This window comes from Eulemur rufifrons, chromosome 2 (genome assembly GCF_041146395.1).
Source record: "Eulemur rufifrons isolate Redbay chromosome 2, OSU_ERuf_1, whole genome shotgun sequence".
In the NCBI taxonomy this organism is placed as follows: Eukaryota; Metazoa; Chordata; class Mammalia; order Primates; family Lemuridae; genus Eulemur; species Eulemur rufifrons.
In genome coordinates this window covers 123,439,514-123,458,112 of record NC_090984.1, presented here as the reverse complement: position 1 = coordinate 123,458,112, position 18,599 = coordinate 123,439,514, and the positions used below count along the sequence as shown (strand labels likewise).

Genomic DNA, 18,599 nt, shown 5'->3' with positions numbered 1-18,599 from the left:
CCATCTGTAGTGAGCACTGGCTAATTTTAAAGAAAGTAGATTTTCATGTCTAAAGTTTGTCTTCGTCGGGTGTTAATAGAAAAGAGGTTGGGGGCCGGGAATAACTTTGAGAAATAGAGACTGAATATATGCAGGATTTACTTGCTCAGTAGTTTATTAAGAACTCTTAACAAAATTAGAGGTAACTGATTTTTTGTTTTTAAAAAGAGCTTAGGTGGAATCTGAGTTGTTTACAGGGTTTCGATATTTAAGGACAGGCATGCGTGTTAAAGTAAGATTAAACAATCACCATTTTATACCTGGGTTTCTTGGCATGTTGCACTAGAATAAGAAAGTTTCCAGTGTTCGCTTCAGCAGCACATGTACTAAAATTGGAACGATACAGAAAAGATTAGCATGGCCCTTGCACAAGGATGACACAAAAATTAAAAAAAAAAAAAGAAAAGAAAAATGTTTCTAAGGTGACAGAAACATTCTAGTAGAATGCCAGGGAGAAAAAAGCTAACTTTTGTGACACCAAGAATGAAATATTCCCGAAAGTTCAAATCATATCTGGAGGGTAACCAAAGAAGTGGGGGAGGTAAATTCTAAAGTAGGAGAAGTCTAGGCCGGGCGCGGTGGCTCACGCCTGTAATCCTAGCACTCTGGGAGGCCGAGGTGGGCGGATCGTTTGAGCTCAGGAGTTCGAGACCAGCCTGAGCAAGAGCGAGACCCCACCTCTACTAAAAATAGAAAGAAATTATATGGACAGCTAAAAATATATATAGAAAAAATTAGCCGGGCATGGTGGCACATGCCTGTAGTCCCAGCTACTCGGGAGGCTGAGACAGGAGGATTGCTTGAGCTCAGGAGTTTGAGGTTGCTGTGAGCTAGGCTGACGCCATGGCACTCACTCTAGCCTGGGCAACAGAGTGAGACTCTGTCTCAAAAAAAAATAAAAATAAAAATAAAGTAGGAGAAGTCTAAATCATAAATATCTTCTGTATTACAAAGCAAGTAGATGCCAGTAGAAACTGTGCCAATGATGTAATAATGCATTTGACACTAACAGCTGTAGTCTTTGTACATATTAGCCAAAAAAATATATCACTAAAGTCCTACTTAATTAATAGATCCCTAAAATATTTAACATTTTTGTTACAATTGTTTTTGGGTTCTTTTCTTTTTGGGGGGCGGGTGGTTATTGAGATCAGGGTCTTGCTCTGTTGTCCAGGCTAGAGTGCAGTGGCATCATCATAGCTCACTGCAACCTCAAACTCTTGGTCTCAAGTGATCCTCTCACCTCTGCCTCCCAAAAAGTTAAAAATGTTTTTTTAGTTTTCAGTTAACCACAACATTGTATTTCTCATAATACCTATATAACTCAAGAATTTTATCAAGATTTTATCCGGCCGGGCGAGGTGGCTCACGCCTGTAATCCTAGCACTCTGGGAGGCCGAGGCGGGTGGATCGCTCGAGGTCAGGAGTTCGAGACCAGCCTGAGCAAGAGTGAGACCCCGTCTCTACTAAAAATAGAAAGAAATTATATGGACAACTAAAATATATATATACAAAAAAAATTAGCCGGGCATGGTGGCGCATGCCTATAGTCCCAGCTACTCGGGAGGCTGAGGCAGTAGGATTGCTTGAGCCCAGGAGTTTGAGGTTGCTGTGAGCTAGGCTGACGCCACGGCACTCACTCTAGCCTGGGCAACAGAGTGAGACTCTGTCTCAAAAAAAAAAAAAAAAAGATTTTATCCTACATAAGGTCCATGTTTTTTATTGTAATCACAATAATAGACCACTTTGTCTCATCCATAGCTTTTGAATAATCTCTATTTTAGTAATCTCTACCTTGTAGTTTTTTACCCCCCCACACTCAAGGATTTGATAAATAACACCTAAACCTATATGACTGGGCCTGACCTAAAGTTTATTTCTGATTTTCAGTTTTAAACCAGGCATTTCTAAATAAATTAATGTCTCAAATTCATCAGTCTCTAAACTTTATCAGTTCCCATTTCATTTCAAACTTGAGTCATTATAATGGTTTCATGAATTATTTCCTTAATGTCACTTTTTCTCTCAACTTCTCTCCCATAAACGACTACCAGATTAATTTTTTTAAAACAGTGCTTTAGACATTACAATCTCTTGCCCCAAAACTTTCCATGACTTGCAATATCCACATTATTTAAGTCATACTCCAGCAACTCTCAGCCTGTTCCTTTCCTGTTGCATATATCTCCCGTTCCAGTCAAACTGTCCTGCTCTCACCCTTAGCTTTGTCCCTTCCTTGAAAAGACCTTCCCCCTCTTTTCCCCTTCATAGCCTGTTCTTTGAGAACTAGTTTAAGTCTCATCTTCAAGCCTTTCCTCAAGAATTTTGGTACATATTTATTGTATCATCAGAGTCTATGACTTTCATCAGATTCTCAAAGAGGTATAACCACCTTCCCCCAAAAGCTAAAAATTACCTCTATAAAATTCTGAGCTTTCATTATCATTTATAATATTCTAAATTTCTCAGCATATGCTAATTATCTTGTATTGATAATTATCTTCTAATGCATATCTTTATGTTGCCTTTTAACCACATTGTCTACACACTCAAGCATAGGAATGACCTTGTTAAAAGTCTTTGTATTCTCAATCTTTTTCCTTACTACTAAAGTTACAAGTGAATAAAATTTGTATTTGAGTGCCTACATGTGCTATACTGTTCACTGTTCTGGCCTTTGGGATGCCTCAGTAATCAAAAATTCCTCACACATGGAGTTTATATTCTTGCAGGGAGAAAACTGAGGATAAACAATAACAGAGATTAACAATAAACACAAATAAGTACATTGTATAGTGATTACTGCTAGGAAAAAGAAATAGATAAGGGTTAAGGGGGATTGGGAGTGTGTTGGGTAGTTTGCAGTTTCCAATATAGTGGTCAAGATAAGCCTCTTGAGAAGGTGACATTTCAGGGAGGACTTGAAAGAGATAAGGGGGTGGACCATGAGAAGAACTGGGGAAAGGATGAACCAAGCAACAGAAAAACCATGGCAGAGGCCCCCAAGGCAGGAGTGTGCGTAGTGTGTTCAAAGAATAGTAAGAAGGCCAACGTGGCTGAAGCAGAGTGAGCAGAGAAACCATTGCAGGGTGTGAGAATACACTAAGAAAGCAAAAGTAGAAAGGGAAGGCTGCTTAGGCTAACTGTAGTAATCCAGGCCAGTGGTGCCAGAGACTTGGCTTGGAATTTGGAGTGCTATCAATTGAGATTGAGAGGTTAGAGAATCCTAGGTGTACTCTGAAGGTAAAGCCATTAGGATTTCCCAGCAGATCAGATGGGGGGCTTGTGGGAGAAATGGAAGAGCCAAGAATGACTCCAAGGTAGGCATAAGCAACTGGAGGGTGGAAATGCCATTCATTAACTGAGACGAGGAAGGCTGGGGAGGAGCAAGTTTTGAAAGGAAGATCAGGAGTTTGGTTTTGAACATACTGGGTGTGAGATATCTCTTAGGCATTTAGAGAGAAAGTCCAGGAGGCAGTTGAATAATCAAGTCTGGAGAGAGTTCTAAGCTGCCGGCCTGTGCTTGGCAGTCATCAGCAGATAGGTAGTGTTTAAAGCCTAGATGGCATCATCAAGGGAGTGAATGGATAAAGAAGAGGACTGAGGACGGAACACTGGGACAATCCAAGGGATTGGGGAGCAGAAGAATATTTGTTGATAAAGCATACCACTTCTTTTTTTGCAAGTTAATACATACAGAGTTTTAGGCCGGGTGCTATGGCTCACGACTGTAATCCTAGCACTCTGGGAGGCCAAGGCAGGAGGATCACTTGAACTCAGGAGTTCAAGACTAGCCTGAGCAAGAGCAAGACTCCGTCTCTACTTAAAAATAATAGTAATAATAATAAAAGTACATACAGAGTTTTCACTTTAGGCCAAATTTATTGTTTTTCAGATTCAGAGATTAATACATTAAGATGCTTAAAAGTATATATATTTTTTTTTTTTAAGGCAAGCACAAAAATGGCTTTATTGAGGAGTGAAAGATAAGATTATAGGGCAAGAGCAAGATATAGGTTTAAAGGGCGAGATACATATGCCGTGGATGACAACCGGACCCACTGTCACAGCAAAGGGAGAGCCAAAGGAAGGGCACAAAAAGACTAAAAATATTTTTTTTTAACTTTGAGGAAAAAGTTTTTGCTGCAGTGACCTTATGTAAGGAAAAATAGGCATAGATAGGTGTTTTTAGGAACCACATTTGAAATCTTAACTGACTCAAGTAAGCAATCTCCCAAATTTATCTTATTGGACAGGCTTTGTTATTACATATGACTCAGTACTTTTTTCTAAGACCATTACAGGACTTGAAAACAAATTTGGAAAACATTACATAATAAACTGTCTTTAATACTGCACTTCCACTTTGTGTCTCAGATTTGCAGAATGTTAAAGCAGACATACTATCGGGATTGCTAAATTAGATGTTTTTAAATACAAATTGATTTTAAACACAAAATCAATTTGTTTTTAAAAACACATCTTTTCTGTAATTATTATTAAGAGGATACAATACAGTATCTCACATGTATCTTGAAATATAAATGCTTTTCAAAAATATTAATATTTTAAAGGTCTTCAAATACAGCACATTTACTAAGCACCTACTATGTGGGCATTATGCTAAGTACTTATTTATATGTGCTTTCTTTTTCATATACAACTTTATAATGTAGGTACCATTATCCCCATTTTACAAGTGAGAAAACTAAGAATTAGACTAATGAAATGACTTGTTCAAGTTTCTGACCTAGACCTAGATATTAGAAGAAATAGTTTGAATTCAGGTCTGAAAAGAGGAACATCTTGTAGTAAATATGTACTCATTTTTAAATGTACTCATTTTAAACTAAAAGGGGAAGAACAGAAGTTTAAGTGAAGCAAACATGTATTTTTAAAATTCAAAGATTTTTTTTAAAACTCAAAACTAGAAAAGACAACCCACAGAATGGGAGAAAATATTTGCAAATCATATATCTGAAAAGGTACTTATATCCAGAATTATAGAACTCTTACAACTCAAAAGAAAAATAACCTAATTTTTAAATGGGCAAAGGATCTGAATAGACATTTCTGCAAAGAAGATACACAAATGGCCAATAAGCACATGAAAAAGTATACATTAGCATCAGGGAAATGCAGACAAAACCACAATGAGATATCATTTTATATACAGTAGGATGGCTATAATCAAAAAGACAGAAAATAACAAAAATGTTGGTGAGGATATGGAGAAATTCAAATCCTCATTATATACTGCTGATGAGAATGAAAAACTGTACAGGCACTTGGGAAAATAGGCAGTTCCTCAAAACTCTCAATAATTACCGTAGCACTCAGCAATTATTCCACTCCTAGGTATATACTCAAGTGAAATCAAAACATGTCCATACAAAAACTTGTACACGACTGGCCGGGTGCAGTGGCTCACACCTGTAATCCCAGTACTTTGGGAGGCTAGGAGTTTAAGACCAGACTGGGCAACATAGCAAGACCCCATTTCTACAAAAAATAAAAAAATTAGTGAGGTGTGGTTGCACATGCCTATAGTTCCAGCTACTTGGGAGGCTGAGGCAGGAGGATCACTTGAGCCCAGGAGTTCAGGCTGCAGTGAACTATGATTGTGCCCCTGTACTTCATCCTGAGTGACAGAACTAGACGCTGTCTCAAAAAAAAAAAAAAGAAAGAAAGAAAGAAAACCTCTACCTTTTACCTATGGTCCACTCTCTCCAATCCTAGTCTTGAAAGACTCCCAGCTGTTTCCTACCCCCTCAAATGAATATAACTCCATGTGTGCTATTTTAATTGTCTGAGACTATAGGGATAAGATTGAAATGAGGGTTCCAAACCATAGTAATGAAGGAAAAAATACAGGAATAAGAATTAGTTGTCACAAGGCTATGACATTCTTTCACAGAAACAGAACCAATTGAATTATTACTTAGAGTATCTTAGAACTGAATGCAAATTATGACATCACTTTTGTAGATAGAACTTGTGCTACCTTTGTTTTTCATTGTTAAGCTACTTCAGTAAGGTAACATGACAGCTTATCCAAGCAGCCAAATAAGTATTGTGGGTTTTATCTTTGTAAAGATTAGAGCAAGGATGTTGAAGCTTAATACCTTCAATAATAATTTCTAACTTTCTGAGAGCCTTAAACAGGATATAGAGAGAAGGAGATTTAAAAAAGAGCTGGTATGCCGTATGTAAAGTAAAAATTAATGTGTTACTTATATATAATTAGAAATACTTTTCACTCTGTGGAGAGCGTCATCAACATTATTGGGCTGTTGAGAAGCAGCCAACAAACCTGAGCAATTTCTAGCCATAGACTGCTGTAAAGTATTAATAGTAGTTGGGAGCCTGTGACAGGAAGTGAGATGCATTTATTAATTTAAAAATTCATTGTAAAAGTTACTGTTTGGGGAAAAAATACAGTATATGCTATTAAAAGGATCTAGTCTAGGATGGGGTAGGGCGTATTCTCTGAAACATTACTTAAGAGATTGTTTCTGTTACTCACCCAGTTAGACTCTGAGTTTATTGAGAGGAGGAACCATTCTTTTTACACTTGGAAATAAGAATTCCCTAGTATATTGCTAAGCATGTAGTAAATGCCCAACACATACTTAATTGAATATATTTTTGACTTTTTTTCCTCTTTTCCTGATGTTTCCGTTTCTACATGCCCCCTTACTAAGCTATGGTACTTGTAGTTCCTCATACCTGTCACATCTTTGCCTTCCTGCCTTTGCATAAGTGAGATTCCCTTTCCCCTCTGTTCATCAGAGGGAAGAGAATGCTGCTCATTCTTGAAGACTTAACTCCAAAAATCACTTCTGCCTGGAATGCTTTTTGCTCTGCTTATTCATCCCTCAAATTTCAGTTTAAAGGATGCTTTCTCAGAGAGGCTTTCCCTGATACCCCAAATCTACATTATGCCACCTTATTTTATCATAGCATTGTTATTTCCTTTATAGCACTTAACACAATTTCTAGTAATATATACATTTTATTACACACACACACACACACACACACACACTTATCTTTACTTAAATAACATCTACCTCCCCCAGTAGATTGTAAGCTCTTTGAGAACAGAGAATGTCTTTTTTGTTCAGTATTCTGTATGTAGATTGGGGCCTGACATTCAATAGGTAATCAATATATATGTGCCAAATAAGTGACCTCCTTTGAGAAACATTCTCTTTTAGTACCTTATGTTAACACTTAATTTTATTATGACATTTATTACATTGCTGCCTCATCTCACTAGATTGTTGGCTACACATGATTGCAATTTATATACTTGAAAACACGCTTATTCATGCTTTCTTTTCACATACCTTACCCCTGAGGTTAAACCGTGCCTTAGGGTCACATTACATGTGCTTTCAGATAGCTTTGCTTCTAGCTTCTTGTAGGAGTTTCAGCCCCTTTTTTTATTTTATGTATTTGGCTTTCAGGTAAATAATCTATCTAGTATGCCCATTGTTCACTCACTTCCTTAGCCCCATTTCATTCCACTTCCCTCTTCCTAAAACAATAACAAAAACAAAATAAAACACTGTCTTGTCCTTGAAGAATAATTTCTATTTAAGGTCACATTTCAGTTTAGTAGGATAGAATATTAAATTTGCTGGAGAGGATTTAACAGCACAAGAATTATCAAATGAGTACTTATTGTGGCTCGAGATCTGTTTGTTGGGATAAGAATAGGTTATAAATTTGGGCATTGAATGACTTATTTTTCTTTTTACCATGCCTTTCTCATCTGGAGCAATGCTTTATAGATATTTCGTGATCAATAACTAGTGGGTTGACTATATACCTAAAAAAGAGCACTGAACTTAAGGTCAAAAGACATGACATGAATTCATGATCCCATTATTTAATACTGTGTTGGAAGTGCTAGACAGTGCAGTAGACAAAAGTTTAAAATGAAATTATCATTATTTATATATGGTTATATATTGGAAAACCTAAGAGGATCAACCAAAAAACAATATTAAGAAACAGGGTGGGTGCGGTGGCTCACGCCTGTGATCCTAGCACTCTGGGAGGCCGAGACCGGAGGATCACTCGAAGTCAGGAGTTTGAGACCAGCCTGAGCAAGAGGGAGACCCCGTCTCTACTAAAAATAAAAAGAAATGATCTGGACAGCTAAAAATATATAGAAAAAATTAGCTGGGCATGATGACACATGCCTGTAGTCCCAGCTACTCTGGAGGCTGAGGCAGAAGGATCGCTTGAGCCCAGGAGTTTGAGGTTGCTGTGAGCTAGGGTGAGGCCATGGCACTCTAGCCCAGGCAACAGAGCGAGACTGTGTCTCAAAAAAAAAAAAAGAGAGAAAAGAAAGAAACAATAAGAGTCCGGGCGCGGTGGCTCACGCCTGTAATCCTAGCACTCTAGGAGGCTGAGGTGGGAGGATTGCTTGAGCTCAAGAGTTTGAGACCAGCCTGAGCAAGAGAGAGACCCCGTCTCTACTAAAAAAAAAAAAAAAGAAAAGAAAAAATTAGCCAGTCTACTAAAAATAGAAGCAAAAAATTAGCCGGGCGTGGTGGCTCACGCCTGTAGTCCCAGCTATTCGGGAGGGTGGGTAACAGAGTGAGACTCTGTTTCAAAAAAAAAGAAAAAAAGAATAAGACAATGTGATAGGGTAGAGGTCATAAAACTAATATTCAAACATAAATAATTTTATCATGTCAAAATAGCAACTAAATATAATAGAAGAAAATATCCCATTCACAATAAGAAAATAAGATAAAGGGCCTGGCGCGGTGGCTCACGCCTGTAATCCTAGCACTCTGGGAGGCCGAGGTGGGCGGATCGTTTGAGCTCAGGAGTTCGAGACCAGCCTGAGCAAGAGCGAGACCCCACCTTTACTAAAAAAAAAAAATAGAAAGAAATTATATGGACAGCTAAAAATATATATAGAAAAAATTAGCCGGGCATGGTGGCACATGCCTGTAGTCCCAGCTACTCGGGAGGCTGAGACAGGAGGATCCCTTGAGCTCAGGAGTTTGAGGTTGCTGTGAGCTAGGCTGACGCCACGGCACTCACTCTAGCCTGGGCAACAGAGTGAGACTCTGTCTCAAAAAAAAAAAAAAAAAAAAAGAAAAGAAGATAAAGGAAACAACTCACGATTGCTAGTACGTATCACACAGGGAAGTAAAGGGCCTTTAATCACATTGACTGTAATATGAATGGTGCCCTGTGGGATGAGCCACACAGTGTCTCTGAATATAGTTAGAAACTATTTCAGAAACTACTTGAAGAGTAATATAAAACTATGAAGAAACAAAACAAAATAATTCAATGAAAACACTTCGTCCTTAGGTAAAAAGACTCAACATTATAAAAGTGCCAGTTCTTTCTGGATCAATGTATGAATTGAATGCAGTCCAAATCCAACTCAACAGAATTTTCTATACAACTTGTCAGAATTATTCTGTTTCATTTGGAAGAATAAATATTTAAGAATCACTAGTAAGAAGAAGAGTAATGTCAAGGGAGGAGGAACTTGCCTCCTGGGTATTAATATGTATTATGAAACCTCTTTAATTAAAACAGATCTTATTCCTAAAACAGAATAGGATAAGAATTAGACCTTTATAAAAATAGACATATGATAGAAATGGCAGGATTAGGCCGGGCGCAGTGGCTCACGCCTGTAATCCTAGCACTCTGGGAGGCCGAGGTGGGCGGATCGTTTGAGCTCAGAAGTTCGAGACCAGCCTGAGCAAGTGCGAGACCCCATCTCTACTAAAAATAGAAAGAAATTATATGGACAGCTAAAAATGTATATAGAAAAAATTAGCCGGGCATGGTGGCGCATGCCTGTAGTCCCAGCTACTCGGGAGGCTGAGGCAGAAGGATTGCTCAAGCCCAGGAGTTTGAGTTTGCTGTGAGCTAGGCTGACGCCACGGCACTCACTCTAGCCTGGGCAACAGAGTGAGACTCTGTCTCAAAAAAAAAAAAAAGAAATGGCAGGATTAATTTAATAAAAGGCATTGGAACAGTCAACCATTTATTTATTTATTTATTTTTATTTTTATTTATTTATTTTTTTTTTGAGACAGACTCTCACTCTGTTGGCCAGGCTAGAGTGCTGTGGCATCAGCCTAGTTCACAGCAACCTCAAGCTCCTGACCTCAAGCGATCCTCCTGCCTCAGCCTTGCAAGTAGCTAGGACTACAGGCATGTGCCACCATGCCCAGCTAATTTTTCTATATATATTTTTACCTGTCCATATAATTTCTTTCTATTTTTAGTAGAGACGGGGTCTCGCTCTTGCTCAGGCTGGTCTCGAACTCCTGAGCTTAAACAATCCGCCTGCCTTGGCCTCCCAGAGTGCTAGGATGACAGGCGTGAACCACCATGCCGGCCAATAGTTCAAGACAGGAACATTTTATTTTATTTATTTATTTATTTTTTTTTTTGAGGCAGGGTCCTGCTCTGTCACCCTGGCTAGAGTGCCGTGGCGTCAGCCTAGCTCACAGCAAACTCAAACTCCTGGGCTTGAGCAATCCTTCTGCCTCAGCCTCCCAAGTAGCTGGGACTACAGGCATGCGCCACCCTGCCCAGCTAATTTTTTCTGCATATTTTTAGTTATCCAGCTAATTTCTTTCTATTTTTTTAGTAGAGATGGGGTCTTGCCTTTGCTCAGACTGGTTTCGAACTCCTGAGCTCAAAGGATCCACCTGCCTCGGCCTCCCAGAGTGCTAGGATTACAGGCGTGAGCCACTGTGCCCAGCCAACCATTTATAGTAAATGTAGATTCCTAATTCCCTCTTCATTCCAAAATAAACTCAAAACGAATCAAAGATTTAAATATAAGGCCAGGGCTGGTGGCTCAACACCTGTAGTCCCAGCTACTCAGGAGACTGAGGCAGGAGGATCCCTTGAGGCCAAGATTTGAGTTTTCAGTGAGCTATGATGATGCCACTGTACTCTAGCCTGAGCAACAGAGAGAGGCCCTATCTCAAAAACAACAACAACAAAAAAAAGGTTACAAATACATTTATGGAAGTAGTTTCTTTTTGGATTCTTAAGGTTAATTTTTATATTTGTCTTTTGTTTGTTTGTTTGTTTTGAGATAGGGCCTCTCTCTGTTGCTCAGGCTAGAGTACAGTGGCATCATCATAGCTCACTCCAAACTCAAATTCTTGGCCTCAAGGGATCCTCCTGCCTCAGTCTCCTGAGTAGCTGGGACTACAGGTGTGAGCCACCAGGCCAGGCTAATTTTTCTATTATTTGTAGAGACGGGGTCTCGCTCTTGCTCACGCTGGTCTTGAACTCCTGAGCTTAAGCAATCCTCCCACCTCGGCCTCCCAGAGTGCTAGGATTACAGGCGTGAGCCATTACACCTGGCCTAATAAATATATTTGTAATCTTGAAATGGGGAAGGCTTTTCTAAACATAGCCCAAAACTCAGAAGCGATAGGATATTTTTATAGCTTGCATGGCACAAAATACCATATGAAAAGACAAATGTGGGCCGGGCGCGGTGGCTCACGCCTGTAATCCTAGCACTCTGGGAGGCTGAGGTGGGCGGATCGTTTGAGCTCAGGAGTTCGAGACCAGCCTGAGCAAGAGCGAGACCCCATCTCTACTAAAAATAGAAAGAAATTATATGGACAGCTAAAAATATATATAGAAAAAATTAGCCGGGCATAGTGGTGCATGCCTGTAGTCCCAGCTACTCGGGAGGCTGAGACAGGAGGATCCCTTGAGCTCAGGAGGTTGAGGTTGCTGTGAGCTAGGCTGACGCCATGGCACTCTAGCCTGGGCAACAGAGTGAGACTCTGTCTCAAAAAAAAAAAAAAAAAAAAAAGAAAAGACAAATGTGAAAAAAATGTTTGTAACACATATGGCAAGAGGATTAACATCCCCGATAATAAAAACTCCCCTTGCAACAGTTAGAAAGGAAAAATAACCCAGTTAAAAAAAAAAAAAATAGGCAAAGGACATAAGCAAATCACAAAAGTTACATTCATTAGGCTTTTTGTTTTATGACTTCTGAGTTTACTGTCATGCCTAGGAAGAACTTTCCCACTACAAGATGCTCAATGTTTCTAATAATGAAAGAAATGCAGATTAAAGCAATTTTTTTTACTATCAGATTGGAAAATAACTGTCAGTATAAAATTGATACTGGTGTTGGCACAGATTTTAGTGCTGGCAGAAGTATTAAGAAACATGCACTTCTGTTCCCCATTAGTGAGAATGTAAATTGCTATTATTTATTTGGAGGGTAATTTAACAATTGCTGTCAAAGTATTTATTATAGTTATGTGATTTGACTCAACAACTGAAATCTAGGACTTGACCCACAAATGTACAAAGATTATATACACAAGGATTTTCACTAAAGCATTGTGGGTTTTTTTGTTTTTTCTTTCTTTTTTTTTTTTTTTTGAGACAGAGTCTCGCTTTGTTGCCCAGGCTAGAATGAGTGCCATGGCGTCAGCCTAGCTCACAGCAACCTCAAACTTCTGAGCTCAAGGGATCCTCCTGCCTCAGCCTCCTGAGTAGCTGGGACTACAGGCACAAGCAACCATGCCCAGCTAATTTTTTGTTTCTATTTTTAGTAGAGACCAGGTCTCTCTCTTGCTCAGGCTGGTCTCAAACTCCTGAGCTCAAGGGATCCTCCCACCTCAGCCTCCCAGAGTGCTAGGATTACAGGTGTGAGCCACAGTGCCCTGCCAAGCATTGTTCTTAATAGTGAAAAATTGCAAATAACCTAAATTCCCATTAATCGGGAATTAGATAAATAAATTATGGAAATGACATACCTTGCACCTGTTAAAAAACAAATATATAAACCTATATGTACTGATATGAAAAGATGTCCAAAATATATTAAGTGAAAAAATAAGTTGCAGATTAGTATGTATTAGTATAATATTGCACTTCTAAAAAGGTAAAATTTATATATACACATACAAATTAGGTTTCATTAAGCCTTGAGTTTGAGAACTGACTTCATTACTTACTATTACATTTTAGACGGTAACCTCTCTGAATCCATTTTCTTGTGTGTAAAATTAGAGTATTATATGCTTGTTATGTATGTGAATGGTTCAAAAGATAAAATATATAAAAGCTCTTTGTAAAAAGTAATGCACTATGTAAATATATGGTAATTGAACAAAAGTCATTAAATGTAGATGACATCCATAATCATCTATATTCTAATAAAGCTAATAGACCTGTAATTATTTTTCAACTTGATTTAATAACATAAAGCTTAATATCTTTTTGATCTGCATAGGTGATTCTTAAGTTTTTAGGGCACAACAGACCCCTTTGGAAACCTCATAAAAGCTTTCAACTCCATTTTCCAACCCAAATGTATGTACATACCAAATTTTGCATACAACTTTAAGGGTTTCAGAGACACTCCCTCAAAACAAAAAATAAGTCCATGGATTCCTGCTATAAAATGTAGTCTTTAAGATGCTTAAAGAAGACTAAAACATTTTGATGCTGTTATGGGTTGAATTGTGTCTTCCCACAAGACATGTTGAAGTCCTGACCCTCAGTACCTGTGTATGTGACCTTTTTTGGAAATGGAGTCTTTATGAATGTAATCAAATTAAGATGACATAATTAGGGTGGGCTCTAATCGATTGTGACTGGTCCTTTTTTGTTGTTGTTGTGTTTTTTTTTTCTTTTGTTTTGTTTTTTTTTTTTTTTTGAGACAGAGTCTCACTTTGTTACCCGGGCTAGAGTGAGTGCCATGGCGTCAGCCTAGCTCACAACAACCTCAAACTCCTGGGCTTAAGCGATCCTATTGCCTCAGCCTCCCTGAGTAGCTGGGACTACAGGCATGCGCCACCATGCCCAGCTAATTTTTTCTATATATATTTTTAGTTGTCCAGCTAACTTCTTTCTATTTTTTTAGTAGAGATGGGGTCTCGCTCTTGCTCAGGCTGGTCTGGAATTCCTGAGCTCAAACGATCCGCCCACCTCGGCCTCCTAGAATGCTAGGATTACAGGCGTGAGCCACTGTGCCCAGCCTGTGACTGGTCCTTTTAAGAGAAGAGACATGGAGACTCAAAAAGGGGAGGATGCCACATTACAAAAGAGGCAGGGATTGAAATGCTGCAGCTGCAAGCCAAGGAACACCAATGATTACCTGCAAGCCGCCAGAAGCTAGGAAGAGGCAAGGAAGGATTCTCCTTTGCAGGGAGCATGGCCCTGCCCCTTCCTTGATGTTGGATTTCTAGCCTCTAGAACTGTGAGACAATAAATGTCTGTTGTTTTAAACTACCCAGTTTGTGGTACTTTGTTATAACAGCCCTAAGAAACTAATACGGATGCTATTAATATTTATATACATATATATATATATATATATATATATGTAAATTTTTTTTTTTTTTGAGACAGTCTTCACTCTGCCTGGGCTAGAGTGCCGTGGCGTCAGCCTAGCTCACAGCAACCTCAAACTCCTGGGCTCAAGCAATCCTCCTGCCTCAGCCTCCCGAGTAGCTGGGACTACAAGCATGTGCCACCATGCCCGGGTAATTTTTTCTATATATTTTTAGTTGTCCAGATAATTTCTTTCTATTTTTAGTAGAGACGGGGGTCTCGCTCTTGCTCAGGCTAGTCTCGAACTCCTGAGCTCAAATGATCCTCCCGCGTCAGCCTCCCAGAGTGCTATAATTATAGGCGTGAACCACTGCACCCGGCCCAGATGCTGTTAATATATAATCAGGATATCTAAAAAGAAGTGAATTTTACTTATTTTTTATTTTATTTTATTTTTTTTAGAGATAGCATCTTGCTGTGTTGCCCAAGTTGGTTTCAAACTCCTGACCTCAAGTGATTCTCCTGCATTGGCTTCCCAAAGTTCTGGGATTACAGGTGTGAGCCACCCGTACCTGCCCTCAAATGAATTTTAGATATGAAAAACTTACATAAATTGGAAAAAAGGAGGTAAAATGATCATTATAGTAATAGCGTTGCAAATGATACTATTGTTCACCTGGGAGACCCAGGAGAATGAACAGAGAAACTATTATAAATAATAAGAAAATTCAGTAGGATTAGCTAGGTACAAAACTACTGTATACAAATCAATATATTTTATATATACAAACCACAGCTAGTTAGCAGATATTATTAAAGTTTCCATTTACAATAGCTATGAGTAAGATAAAATATCTAAGAATATACTTAATAAGAACTGTGCAAGATCTTTATGGTAAAAACTTTAAAATGCTACAGAAAGATTCAGAAGAGGAACTAAGTAAATGGAAAGGCATACCATGTTCTTGGGTAGACTCAACATCATAAAGGTATTAGTTCTTCCTAAATTAGTCTGTAAATTTAATGTGATTCCGTTAAATTCCAAACTAAGTTTGGAAACTAGATAAGATGATTTCGAAGTTCAAGTAGAGAAAGTAAAAAAAACAAGAGTCAGGAAAATTCTAAAAAGAAGACTATAGGTAAATGAATATAGAGGAATCAGCTTAGCAGATATTAACAGATATGGTAAAATTGTGATATAGTGTGACACAGGCACATGAATCCAGACATGAACTCAAACTCCTAAGAATTTTGTGTGTGATTTTTAAAATGTTATTTAAAATCTGTGGGCAAAAGATGACTATTCAGTAAATATAATAGCTGGGTGTAGCCATCTGGGAAAGTAGATGAAAGATTCAAATATAAAAAACAAAGGCCAGGCGCGGTGGCTCATGCCTGTAATCCTAGCCCTCTGGGAGGCCAAGGCAGGAGAATTGCTTAAATTCAGGAGTTTGAGACCATCCTGAGCAAGAGCGAGACCCTGTCTCCACAAAAGTAGAAAAATTAGCCGGGCACAGTGGTGTGTGCTTGTAGTCCCAGCTACTCAGGAGGCTGAGGCGAGAGGATTGGTTAAACCCAGGAGTTTGAGGTTGCAGTGAGGTATTATGGTGCCACTGCGTTCTACCCAGGGCAACAGAGCGAGACTCCGTCTCAAAAAAATAAATTAATTAATTTAATTTAATATAAAAAAACAAAAAGTAGGCCAGGCGCGGTGGCTCACGCCTGTAATCCTAACACTCTGGGAGGCCGAGGCGGGTGGATTGCTCGAGGTCAGGAGTTCGAGACCAGCCTGAGCAAGAGCGAGACCCCGTCTCTACTAAAAATAGAAATTATCTGGCCAACTAAAAATATATATATAGAAAAAATTAGCCGGGCATGGTGGCACATGCCTGTAGTCCCAGCTACTCGGGAGGCTGAGGCAGTAGGATCGCTTAAGCCCAGGAATTTGAGGTTGCTGTGAGCTAGGCTGACGCCACGGCACTCTAGCCCGGGCCACAGAGTAAGACTCTGTCTCAAAAAAAAAAAAAACAAAGCTAACAACAAACTGGGGAAAAAAATAAAACACTCCTAGAAATCGATAAAACAAAGACTAAGAATCTAATGGACAAAAGATATGAGCAACCAGGAGAAAAACAGAAACACAAATGTCTGTCAACCATGAAAAGATACTCAGTCTCAAACTTAAGAAAAATACAAATTAAAATAACATAAGCTGGGTGTGGTGATATACACCTGTCATCCCAGCTACTTAGGAGGCTGAGGTGGGAGGATTGCTTGAGCCTAGGAGTTTTAGGTCAGCCTGGGCAACATAGCAAGACCCTGTCTCTAAAAAAATTTTTTTAATTTTAAATAACAGATAAAATATTTTCATAGTCAAAAAGTTTGATAACTGTTTACAAGATATAAGGAAACAGATACTTCATGTTGCTGGTGATGGTGTAAACTGGTGCAAGCTCAATAGAAAACAACTGGGCAATAACTAATAATCAAAAATGTATGTACTCTTCCATCCGAAGAATAGGCAGTCCCACTTCTTGTAGTTTATCCTACATATATCCTTGCAAATCTAGATTCCTTCTCCTATCCTAGCAAAAATCTAAGGTTTATTCTTTGGAAAAGGCAAAACAGTTTCTTTACAGGGTATACTAGGCCAAATTAAGGCATGAATAGTGTCTTGAAAATGGAGATTGAGTGAGCATGTGATTACTGAATACTGGGATTTCTGTCCTTTTTTTCCCACTAGGCTCCCAGAACACTGGCAACCAAATCTTTACTCCCCGTGCAAAGATTTTAGAAGAGTCTTCTCTGAAGAATCTGACAATTCCCAAGATACAGGCTTAAGAGGTTCTCCCAACAAATTGCCCATGCAGATATCTTGCAGTGAATCTCAAAGTCCTGCAAACCATGTGCTCAAATCTTCCAAACAGCTTTTTAGTCCTCCACTCTTAATCATAAGCAGACAACCCAGGATTATCATACATGTGAGAAAAACCCCTAAATGTGCGTTTTAGAGATCAAAACAAATGGATAGAAAAAAACAGGCTGTACAAGGAGATGAGAATCTTAAAACAAGTGATAATATTAATATTCTCAGATTGATTAGATACTGCATCCATGAAACAAGAACAGACTGGCATTCGTGTAAGAAACTTCAGAAAATAAAAAAAAATCTTGAATATTAAAAACATGATAGCAGAAATAAAAATGCTAGAAGGATTGGAAAAGAAAATTAAAGAAATCTCCCCAAAAGAGCAATAAGCAAAGAGGAACCATAAAAGAATAAAAGCTAAGAGAGTAGAGGACCTGAGAGTTCAACGTACAAACATTGCAAGAGGAAATTATCCACAAAATATTCAAGAAAAATTTCCAGAACTAAAGGACATGAGTTTACAGAGTGAATGAGCCCACCAAGTGCCCGGGAAAATGGGTAAAAATAGATCCATACCAAGGTACATCGTTGCAACAGTTTAGAACCACTGGAGTAGAGAAGATCCTACAAGCTTCCAGAGAGAAGCAATGTCATATGAAAAGGAACAGAAATCAGAATGACTTCAGACTTGTAAACAATACCACCAAAAGCAAAAACACAAGGCCGGGCGCGGTGGCTCACGCCTGTAATCCTAGCACTCTGGGAGGCCGAGGTGGGCGGATCGTTTGAGCTCAGGAGTTCGAGACCAGCCTGAGCAAGAGCGAGACCCCATCTCTACTAAAAATAGAAAGAAATTATATGGACAGCTAAAAATATATATATAGAAAAAATTAGCCGGGCATGGTGGTGCATGCCTGTAGTCCCAGCTACTTGGGAGGCTGAGACAGGAGGATTGCTTGAGCTCAGGAGTTTGAGGTTGCTATGAGCTAGGCTGACGCCACGGCACTCACTCTAGCCTGGGCAACAGAGTGAGACTCTGTCTCAAAAAAAAAAATAGAAAAAATTAGCCGGGCATGGTGGCGCATGCCTGTAGTCCCAGCTACTCAGGAGGCTGAGACAGGAGGATCGCTTGAGCTCAGGAGTTTGAGGTTGCTGTGAGCTAGGCTGACGCCACGGCACTCTAGCCTGGGCAACAGAGTGAGACTCTGTCTCAAAAAAAAAAAAAAAGAACATAAGCTAGAGTATAAACTCTTTGACTTTGTCTCTTTATGTACCTTTGTCACTGTTGTTCACTAATGGGTCCCAAGTACTTAGAGACAGTGCCAGGCATATAGTAGGTTCTCAATAAAAATTTATTGAGGCCGGG

The 18,599-nt window shown here is 39.0% G+C and overlaps 1 pseudogene; it reads left to right on the top strand.

Moving 5' to 3' along the window:
- The first annotated feature begins 341 nt into the window (after nucleotides 1–341).
- On the top strand, nucleotides 342–458 carry LOC138381048 (U6 spliceosomal RNA; annotated as a pseudogene).
- The last annotated feature ends 18,141 nt before the right edge of the window (nucleotides 459–18,599 follow it).